Source organism: Notolepis coatsorum (genome assembly GCF_963971535.1).
Source record: "Notolepis coatsorum genome assembly, chromosome: 8".
Taxonomy (NCBI): domain Eukaryota; kingdom Metazoa; phylum Chordata; class Actinopteri; order Aulopiformes; family Paralepididae; genus Notolepis; species Notolepis coatsorum.
In genome coordinates, this window is record NC_140172.1 from 113,382,050 (window position 1) to 113,393,449 (window position 11,400).

General features: G+C 42.0%; 1 long non-coding RNA gene across 1 annotated transcript; it reads left to right on the top strand.

Moving 5' to 3' along the window:
* The first annotated feature begins 9,213 nt into the window (after positions 1–9,213).
* Positions 9,214–10,448, top strand: LOC311233012. Its single transcript, XR_014619998.1, has 3 exons — positions 9,214–9,348; positions 10,021–10,158; positions 10,253–10,448. It is a non-coding gene; the product is annotated as an uncharacterized lncRNA (long non-coding RNA).
* Positions 10,449–11,400: the final 952 nt, after the last annotated feature.

An 11,400-nucleotide genomic window follows, 5' to 3' on the forward strand; every position in this document is an offset into this window, starting at 1 on the left:
TAACTCTATCACCAGCCTTCAGAGCCAAAGGAACCACATGGCGCCTCCTTTCCGCATTATGTTTCATCCTGTCCTTCGCCATTGCATCTGCTCATTGTATTTTTGCATCAGTCTGGGACTGACAGTGGACAGCGAGCGTGGGTAGCTTGATCCTCAGAGGCCTACCAAACAGCACATCAGCTGGAGCCATCCCAGTGGAGCAGTGTGGCGTGGCATGGTAGTTGCGTAGAAATGCATATAGAGTCTGTTTCCATGGACGACCTTCAACATGTGTAGCCCGTATATTCTTCTCCAAGGTGCGCATGAACCATTCTGCCTCTCCATTCGCCTGAGGCCATAATGGAGTTATCTTTCTGTGTTTGAAACCCAAATATGTTGCAAAGTCTGCAAATTCCGAGCTCTGAAAGGGGGGGCCATTATCCGTTTTGACCGGCAATGGAATTCCCAGTGTTGAGAATATCTTGTCGAGTTTAGGGATAGTGGCCCTGGCTGACGTGGACTGAAGAATCTCAACCTCTGGGTACCTTGAATATTCATCAACAACTACCAAAAGATAATCCCCAGAGGGGAATGGACCACAGAAATCAACACTAACCTTTTCCCATGGTGACGATGGCAGATCAGACATGCAGAGGGGTTCTTGTGTCCCAGCCTGACATGAGATGCAGCCAGCTATCATTGCCTCCACTTGCTTGTCAATGCCAGGGAACCAGACTTTCTCCCTGATCAGCTTCTTAGTTTTGACTACCCCCTGGTGGCCTTCATGTGCAAGTGATATTTCTCTGACTTGTAAAGAGTGGGGGATGACAATCTTTGTGCCACGCAGTACAGTGTCACCATTAGCAGTCACTGTCAGTTCATCTTTTATTTTCTTGAACGACACAAGAGCAGATCTGTCAACTCCATCAATAGAGTCCTGTTTGTCAGACAGCAACCGCCAAGAGTCATCTTTAATGAGTTGAATTACTTCACGTAGAGTGGGATCAGTTGTGGTTGCATCCTGAATTTCCGCCAGTGTCATCGCCTTGGATACAGCATTTTCAGTGACAAAGTTTATGTCTTCTTCAGCTTGTCTTTCGTCGTCTGACATAGCGTGAGAGATGTGTGATACCTGTGCCGGGTGGCGCGGCATGTAATCCGCCGGGTTGTCCTTGCCAGCCTTGTAACAGACTGTGTAGTTGTATGGTTGCAGACGCAGGCTCCAGCGCTCTATACGAGCAGGTGGTTTGGATTTGGGGTTATTGAAAATCCATTCCAATGGTTTGTGATCACTGACAAGTGTGACGGCTGCACCATAGAGGTATATGTGAAAATGTTCACAGCCCCAGACAATAGCAGGGCCTCACGTTCCGTCTGTGAATACTTTTGTTCAATGGGGCACAGTGCTCTACTTGCATAGCTAATCACTCTGGCCGGCTCATTTGGACTGTTCCTTTGTGCCAATACAGCCCCAAGACCTACTGGGCGTGTGTGAAGTGCCACTGACAACGAATAATGACATCCTGTTCTCTCTGTCACTGGTATGATATAAAGGGTTTATTGTATATATCTGTTTTAAATCTAGGCATATGTTACTGTATATGTCTATATGTGAGATGTATACTGGGCTGGTATGGCACAGTCAGTCTCTTAAGTCTCTTCGCTCACAGTTCTGTGAAGACAAGAATGTGACCTTGGGCGTCTGTAAATGCACCACTGTCTACAGCAGTTAACCCTTTCCCATCACTCTACCGAGGGGAAAGCTATCATACAACAAGCCATCATACAACATTTAACTACATGTGTGATGTGTAAACATATAACCAATGATTAAGTATATGAGTATTGAATAGTACAGGTATATATATATATCTGTATATATCTGTATATATATATAAGCGTATAAGCTATTCATGCTAGAAGGATGTATTGTATTGTGTATGACACAGGGCAATATTGCTTCCATACTGATGGGCCCCTTAGGAATGTGCCTACGACCTTGGGGCCTCTGCTCCAGCTAGAAACAGATAACAGACCTAGGGTTTTTCCCAAAAGATGTGATCCGTTGCTTCCCCGGTTGCTGTGGCAACTGGAAGGGGAGGGGAGTTCATCCTTGCTGAATTATGTGTTGATTGGATGGTAGAAGTGACATCACTGTTTTTGGACCAATAGCAACAAGGTCTTGAGTCCATATATAAGGACCAACTCGCTGGATCCCAGCTCAGATTTTTCAGATTTTTCAGATTTTGAAGCAGATTTTCACTTTTCACAGACACCAGACGCATAGACTATGCTATACTAAAGATGAGATGTTGTTTTGCTTTTATAATTCTTTTAACTGAATTGGACATTTCCAATACAGTCTCTTTTGTAAACTTTCTAAATAAAAATGACTTTTTATAATGTCTTTTGAGTTCGTGGACTGCTTTCTGCCAGCAATGCAAGCAATGCCAGCCGCGCCCTGCATTTCTTTGAGGTGACTATGTTACAGATTGAATCAATTGCAGGTTAATGCTTTTCAGCTAAAGTTATATATTATATATATATGCTATTGACGGTAGTAATGCTTAGTTTCACTGTTTGTTGTTTGCGGGTTCCGGTATCTCGGTGTTCGATGGGCTCTGTCAGGTTTGTGGGAAACCGATTATCTAATTACTGCAGGACTGGATGATCGGTGCCACTGGCGGGCGGGCCTGTCGGATTGATAGGGGGTACTGGGGCATGCAAATAATGATTACGTGTTAGTACGCTAATATGGGTAGCATTAAAGGCATTTCGTAAATTGATGATAATAATGATGGTAATGATAATAATAATATTATAGCAATTACAGACCATTCCTCACAAATGAGGACGGTGATGGTGGTGATGGTGACGTAAGATCACCAGGCTTGCAAATGATTGTTAGTACACTAATGTTACATTATTAACAGTGGTAATACTTAGTAATACAACCAAGCTTTCAAATGATCAGTATTACAGCCTTCCCTCACAAATGAGGATATTGGCGGTGACGGTGACGTAAGATCATCAAGCTTTCAAAGAAGCAGCATAACAGGCATTTCGTAAAATGATGATAATGATGATAATAATGATAATAATAATATTATTGTTATTATAGGCAATAAGAGTTCTCCCAGACACACATTTGGTTTATTACAAACAAAGAAGAGGTTAACAACTCTTCTATGCTTACATTTCATATCAACTGGATATAACTAAATCAGTGACTATGAAGTAAGCTTGACAGAAATAGTAATTGACCCGAGAACTTAGTGAGTTTAGCACCTCGCTGGGGTATATCGGGCGGCCAAAGGGTTATATCGCAAGTAAGTGACCTGAGATAACTAGAGACAGGCCCGTCGGCTCTCATCAGCTTGCATCAACAACCAGTTCAGTTAGTTTGTGTGGGTCAAAGTAGGTCATCACAGCATCACTAGTAAGGCTGCGTTTCATCTCATTAAGAGACCTCTGGTGTTCTTCAGTCCACGTCCAATGAGCAGATTTCCTTGTCAGGTCTTGCAAGGGTTGAGTTATGGTGGAAAAATCCTTTATGAATCGGGCGCTGTAGTTTGCCATGCCAAGGAGACTGCGTATCTCACTTGCATTGGTCGGGGCAGCAGCATCATGAATCGCGTGAACCTTCTTAGGATCTGGAGAGAAACCTCTGTGGTATATTTACGTTGAATTTCATAACTAAAATGTGTGAATAATTGGGAAACCATAACATTATGCCTTGTATACTGTTTAGCAGCAGAGTGGGCTGCAGGGCGAAATGAGGAACGATTCTAGAGACAGTGGCATCAGATAACAGCAGGGAGTTATTTCAACCCCCACTAGAACAAAGAAACTGAAAAGTCACACCCAAATGATAGCAGATGTCTGCACTGACAGAGCAGACACCAGATAGCTGGCTCTGATAAGTATCAGACAGGATTAAAAGATCATTAATCAATAACGACATGGTTTAAAGCTAAATGAAAAAGCATGATACTTGATTGGCTTTGATTGGATAAAGAACCCAATAAAAACATCTATATAGATATTTAGAGTTATCACAGCTATATGATCTGGTCACTAAGGGTACACACAGGAATGTTTATTCAGTCAGAGGATTTGAGCAGCCAAGACTCATCACAGGAACCACACCGATGGGGGCCATTGGCGGCCCCCCTATGTTTAAAGGAAGACCCACACAGGAAATCGAGGAGGTGGGGGCAACCAGCCCCCCCAGAGGAAACCAGGGGGAAGGGCGGACTGCCCTTCCAGAAGAACCAGCCGGATTGGAGGACCATATTAGTAAAATGTGCTATTATTGGCTAGAAATTATAAGATATAAGGGGCGACAAAGTGTTAGACGGGAGCCCAGATCCCCACCCCAGATCTGCGTGCTCCACCCGCTCCCCACCATCGAGAGACTACTGCTGTGCTGTTTTAATGTGAGTAAGCCGAATGGAACCACACCCTGTTTGGTTAGAATATAATGTAAACTTAGCTTAGAAACCAGGCTTACTTACATACAAAAAGGGCTTACAGTATTGTCAATGTATGTTCAAATTATGTTAACGAGTGACTGTTTCTGTACCTATTGGGGTTTGAGAATGCAAACCTTATTGTGATTTCTGTACACGGCAGCCCTGTTAATGTTTTCTGATAATCTTTTGTATGCAAAAGGCAACTTCTTATTCACCTTGGCCTCTGGCTCAAATAAATGTTGAGTTGAACTATAGTTCATGGTTTGTCTGGCTACACGTTTATTTCTTCATCTGCTTTAAGTCAGATGAGGAGACCAACAATTCTATCACTATGAACCCTTTCTCCTCCTTCCAGATAAGCAATCCCATTTGTCCTGTACTACAATAACCTTAGATTATTGTGGGATTCTGTAGGAATATACTACAGAAATGGTGCCGTTCTTACCCACCCTGTTGTGCCCCCCCTGAAGATGTGCGGTGAGGTCTCTGGACCTTGTGTGTATGTTGGGGACGTGCAGGGAAAAGAGCTGGGGGTTGCTGCGTTTGAAGTTGCAGACAGGGGCTTGTTGTCTGGAATGGAGGACAGAGGGACAGGATGAAGGCTGGTTGTGTACGCCACTAGTTGGGACCCACGGTGGATATGGCCTTTTGCATACAAGAATGGGGGAGCGGTGGTTAGGTTAATTTAGGTTAGAATATCCAAAGGTATAGGGATCGCGCTTGTTGTGCAGTAAACATGCAAACATGGGCTTTTGATGTTTGTATGTTTGTTCAGACACAGGAGGCCGTTTCCAGCCTATTTCGTTTGAGGTTTATAATAGCTTAGGGGGATAGGTTAGGGACAGGTAATTAACTAGAAGGCAAAGGCGTGGAGCGGTAGAACGGGGAATAGTCACAGATATGCAGGAAGAGGGACTGTGAAGTGGCTATATGGTTCATTAATGGGTAATGCGGAGTAGTCAGATCTTAAAGAGAAGATTATAGGGTAAGGTAAAGAGTGAAACGAGAGAACCGTGATTGTAGTACAGGATATCCTGGTTCCACGGTGAGAACTGAGTACAGAGAATATGAGATGAGAGTAGTACAGGGAATAGTTCCACGGTGAGAACTGAGTACAGAGAATATGAGATGAGAGTAGTACAGGGAATAGTTCCACGGTGAGAACTGAGTACAGAGAATATGAGATGAGAGTAGTACAGGGAATAGTTCCACGGTGAGAACTGAGTACAGAGAATATGAGATGAGAGTAGTACAGGGAATATGAGACCTGATACCAGAATATGAGATGAGAGTAGTACAGGGAATATGAGACCTGATACCAGGATATGAGATGAGTGTAGTACAGGGAATATGAGACCTGATACCAGGGAGATGGACATACCACAGAGTGATGATACCATAGCTCACAATGAGACAGAGTATAGAGTACTGAGAGCAGAGTACAGAGGACAGAGTGCAGAGAACAGAGAACAGAGTACAGATATCATAGAAACAGAGAACAGAGTGATGGGAAAATAATGATAGCGTTGCGCCATGTAATCGATGTCTCGTACGGGGGGTCGGTTTGTTTGTATTTATGTTTTTATGTATTTATGTATTTGTGTAACCATGTAGGATCATAGCAAACTCGGCCGGGTTGTTGTGTTGTGTAACGTGGACCAGGGCGGTATATGGGTCTGGGGCGAGTCATATTGGAGATTGGGGCTAACTAGCGTAGCTCTGTGGAAGAGCTGCGGTGAAACTAGGGACGTTACGGCAACGATGATGGAAGAATTGACGAAACGCTGTGGCGGTAATTATTGTTAAGATGCGTATCGAGGCATAGGTTGGAGAGATTGTGGCCGTTTTGAGGGTTATTATTAATGCGGTAACGATTGGGTACGATATTAAGAAGTCGCTGCTTGATGACGTCATGGTGTTGGATAGGGAGTGAGTAACGTTCACGGTGCGTGGAGCCAGGCGGAGAGAAGGGTAGGAGATATGATTTGTGTTGGACTGTGTATGCGGCGTTGGAAGGTGTGAATGTTTTAAAAATTCTTTTCTTTTAAAGTAGTTTGTTATTTAAGCATGTGTGAGTTGTTTATAGTTGGATTGGTACTGAGCGGATTACATGAATGAACGGATCTCGAAAGGCACGGCTCCCGAGAGGGCATTGAACGTCGCATTGGGTTGGCTAGCGGGTTAGCTGGTATGAGAGTTTGGGTGATAGCGCCGTGAAGAGGGCTCGTGCAATTTTATGTTTGGAAGCGGCATGGTGGCGTTGAGTGAGCGATGCTTATGTGTGAAGCGATTGTGTGATAATAACGTTGATTGGGAGTTATTTGCAAAAGTTGGTCGCTTCTGACGTCATAATTGTGGGACCTAGGGCTTGGGAGGCGCTGGGGCTGGCTAGGCTAGTTAGCTTGCGTGCGGTTGTTTTGTGGAGTTTGTGAGCGAAATGTATTGCGTTTCGAGTTGTGAAGATGATGTTTAGGAAGGGTTAGAGGACGCGGTAGGATGTCGTGGCATTTTTAGGAATGTCGTGGCATTTTTAGGTTGTCGTAGCAACGTTGAAACAAAGTGTTTTATGGTGGTAGTCGCATCGGTTGCTACTGCGCATGCGCGGTACAACGTGGATCAATGCATTCGTAGTAATTCGCTCAGGGGACGGGAATAACGGGTAAGAGAATATTCTGCATTATGTAAGATGGTTGTGTTTGTGTATTGTGCATTCTGTGGGTTGTAAACAGTGTTCTGGGAGTGGTTTTGGTGGTATTGCTACAAATTATTGTGGCAGAATAGGGTGTTTTAGGTGTAGCATGTGGTGAGATGATTTAAAATACATGCCCTTAACTTACACTGGGATTCATATACCAGACACACATTGTACTTGTAATAAATGGGCAATAAATATGTTACACAGGGGGAGTCTTGACCTAGTGGGGTGAGGCATATCGCTTGCGTCATATTTTGATTAATACATCTACATTATAATCACATGTCACCTATATACAGGGCTAAACGTTCCCAGTATATCCTGTTTACAGTTATGAGGCTTAGCATGAATGGAACTTAACTAATGATAATGTTTAATTTCTGATGTGTACATTGTTAGTGGTTGGTTTAATATTTTTAACCAAGGGGGGATGAGTAGTTGATTGATTAAAAATAGTACAGCTAAATACATACAAATGATTAAGGGGATGTAGACAGAGACCGGAGTACAAGGAAAATGAGATGGGCAAAGTGTTCTACAAAGTAAGATACAGTAGAATCATTTGTCACGTTTGTATATAGGAACATTCCTAAACCTGTTTACCTGTTACCAGTCTCTGCTAGCTACTTCCCCATAATAGTCCATTCTCAGTGTAGCCTACATGCCTTTTTCATTTTGATATGTTACTAGTATACTATTTATCAATCACATTCAGTGTTGTTGTCCTTGCTCTAAGGACTTGTTATTGAATAGTCGTATTGCTTGTAATATACATGTCATATGTATATACTCTCTGTCAGGATCTATGGGGTAACAGTACTGTATATTTGCATATCATATTATGTCACAAATGTAACAGTACTATATACCTGTATGTCATGTATGTCCCTATGCCATAAATGTCATGATGTCATGTATGTTGAGTATGTCACAAATGTCACTAAGAATTGAAAATGGGGGACCCTGATGTAAACAAGACGAAAGTCTCTCTGGTCTGCATCCCCTTAACAATTGTGTGTATTGAGCCGTACTGTATTGTATCCATTCTGCAATCTGTTAATAACGTTTTCATTCATTCATTCATTCATTCATTCATTCATTCATTCATTCATTCATTCATTCATTCATTCATTCATTCATTCATTCATTCATTCATTCATTCATTCATTCATTCATTCAGGTGCAAAGGTCAACGACCAAACACACCCAGACTACATTCCATCTGTATTCCCTTCAACATCACAGTCTACACCATCTACGTCAACGAACATCAGTCGCCATGAGCGGCGTGCAAAAGCAGACCCTGGTCCCCCAAGTCAAATTCTACGTATGTCTGCTCTACCCATTTCATAACAGGTGAGAATAAGGAACACATATTTATATAGTAAATTAAGTTGTATTGGCTGTGAGGCTGTAAACAGCAGATGTTAGCTGCTAGCTGATTGATTGATTAGCTAGCAGTCTCTGCTAGCTACTTCCCCATAATAGTCCATTCTCAGTGTAGCCTACATGCCTTTTTCATTTGTATATGTTACTAGTATACTATTTATCAATCACATTCAGTGTTGTTGTCCTTGCTCTAAGGACTTGTTATTGAATAGTCGTATTGCTTGTAATATACATGTCATATGTATATACTCTCTGTCAGGATCTATGGGGTAACAGTACTGTATATTTGCATATCATATTATGTCACAAATGTAACAGTACTATATACCTGTATGTCATGTATGTCCCTATGCCATAAATGTCATGATGTCATGTATGTTGAGTATGTCACAAATGTCACTATGAATTGAAAATGGGGGACCCTGATGTAAACAAGACGAAAGTCTCTCTGGTCTGCATCCCCTTAACAATTGTGTGTATTGAGCCGTACTGTATCCATTCTGCAATCTGTTAATAACGTTTTCATTCATTCATTCATTCATTCATTCATTCATTCATTCATTCATTCATTCATTCATTCATTCATTCATTCATTCATTCATTCATTCATTCATTCATTCATTCATTCATTCAGGTGCAAAGGTCAACGACCAAACACACCCAGACTACATTCCATCTGTATTCCCTTCAACATCACAGTCTACACCATCTACGTCAACGAACATCAGTCGCCATGAGCGGCGTGCAAAAGCAGACCCTGGTCCCCCAAGTCAAATTCTACGTATGTCTGCTCTACCCATTTCATAACAGGTGAGAATAAGGAACACATATTTATATAGTAAATTAAGTTGTATTGGCTGTGAGGCTGTAAACAGCAGATGTTAGCTGCTAGCTGATTGATTGATTAGCTAGCAGTCTCTGCTAGCTACTTCCCCATAATAGTCCATTCTCAGTGTAGCCTACATGCCTTTTTCATTTGTATATGTTACTAGTATACTATTTATCAATCACATTCAGTGTTGTTGTCCTTGCTCTAAGGACTTGTTATTGAATAGTCGTATTGCTTGTAATATACATGTCATATGTATATACTCTCTGTCAGGATCTATGGGGTAACAGTACTGTATATTTGCATATCATATTATGTCACAAATGTAACAGTACTATATACCTGTATGTCATGTATGTCCCTATGCCATAAATGTCATGATGTCATGTATGTTGAGTATGTCACAAATGTCACTATGAATTGAAAATGGGGGACCCTGATGTAAACAAGACGAAAGTCTCTCTGGTCTGCATCCCCTTAACAATTGTGTGTATTGAGCCGTACTGTATTGTATCCATTCTGCAATCTGTTAATAACGTTTTCATTCATTCATTCATTCATTCATTCATTCATTCATTCATTCATTCATTCATTCATTCATTCATTCATTCATTCATTCATTCATTCATTCATTCATTCATTCATTCATTCAGGTGCAAAGGTCAATGACCAAACACACCCAGACTACATTCCATCTGTATTCCCTTCAACATCACAGTCTACACCATCTACGTCAACGAACATCAGTCGCCATGAGCGGCGTGCAAAAAGGAACTCCTCTTCATACCATCGTAAGTGATATCATCTAGTTTTCAGTTATGTGCCAAAATCAATGGGTTCCTAAATTGCAGTTTTTTATTAGTATGGTTTTTATTTCATTTAAAGTGACTCCCCACAAGAGGACTAAACGTTGCAGCCAAGACATCCAAGTTGAGGCAGCAGCCCAAGTTGAGGAAGCAGCCACACCTCCCATCACTGAGCAGTCTCTGTTTGACGAGATGCAGTCTCTCAGAGAGGAGAGGGATGCAGCCAAGGAGGATGGTGACCAACAGAGAACCAAGGTCGAGTCAAGCTCCTTGACCGCTTCATCTGTGGACATCTGTTTTCTTACTGTCACACAGAGAAGACAAGGAGCACCATAATCTCACCCATAGATCAGCTATTTATCACCCTTGTCAAACTGCGTCACGACATGTCCTTTGACCTCATTTCCCACATCAGAGGTGTGTCAAAGGCAACAGTCATCAAAGTGTTCTGGACCTGGATAGACCTGATGTACGTCAAGCTTGACTTCTTGATTAAATGGCAGTGCAGGGACCAAATATTCTCAACCATCCCCCCAGTATTCAAAACAAAGTTTCCCCGTCTCACATTACAGTTCTACTTTTGTTTTGATGTGAAAAGTGATGCTGCATAAGATGACTGCACTTAGCACTGACTGAGAAAGTACACATTACAGTTCTACTTTATAAAATGCTAATTGTAAATATGTTTGTCAATGTCAATGTTTGTCAACCACATACCAGGGGCACAACAACTATAGCAAACATCATTTTGAAAGAATAACCTTGCTTTATTGTTCAAATATACAAATAAGAATGAAATGTTAGAGTAGACGACAGAGTACAGCAACTTAGTTAGGGTTAGACTTCTTTTTCTTTTTTCTGCACTCCGGGCAATACCATGTCTTGCTTTTCGGTAGCCTTTTGAGGTTTAGACACCTGGGATGGAACCAGTCATCACAGGTGTCACAGCCAACCATGCTCTCTGATTCTGTTGTTGTTTTACACAAGCAGTAGACTGGAGTGCTTGTGCTGCTGGCCGCCTGTTGCTCCTGTTGGGTGGGTAACACTGGTAAATTTGTGGCAACATTCTTTTTATTATTTATTTTTTATTTAAAAAATATTATTTTGTATAACTCACCCTGCCATACAGTCACAGTGACCTGCAACCACCTTTCCCGTGCCATCTAAGGCCACCCAAGGATGATGTGGATCATCATTCACTCTGTAGGATGGTCTGACATCCGCCCG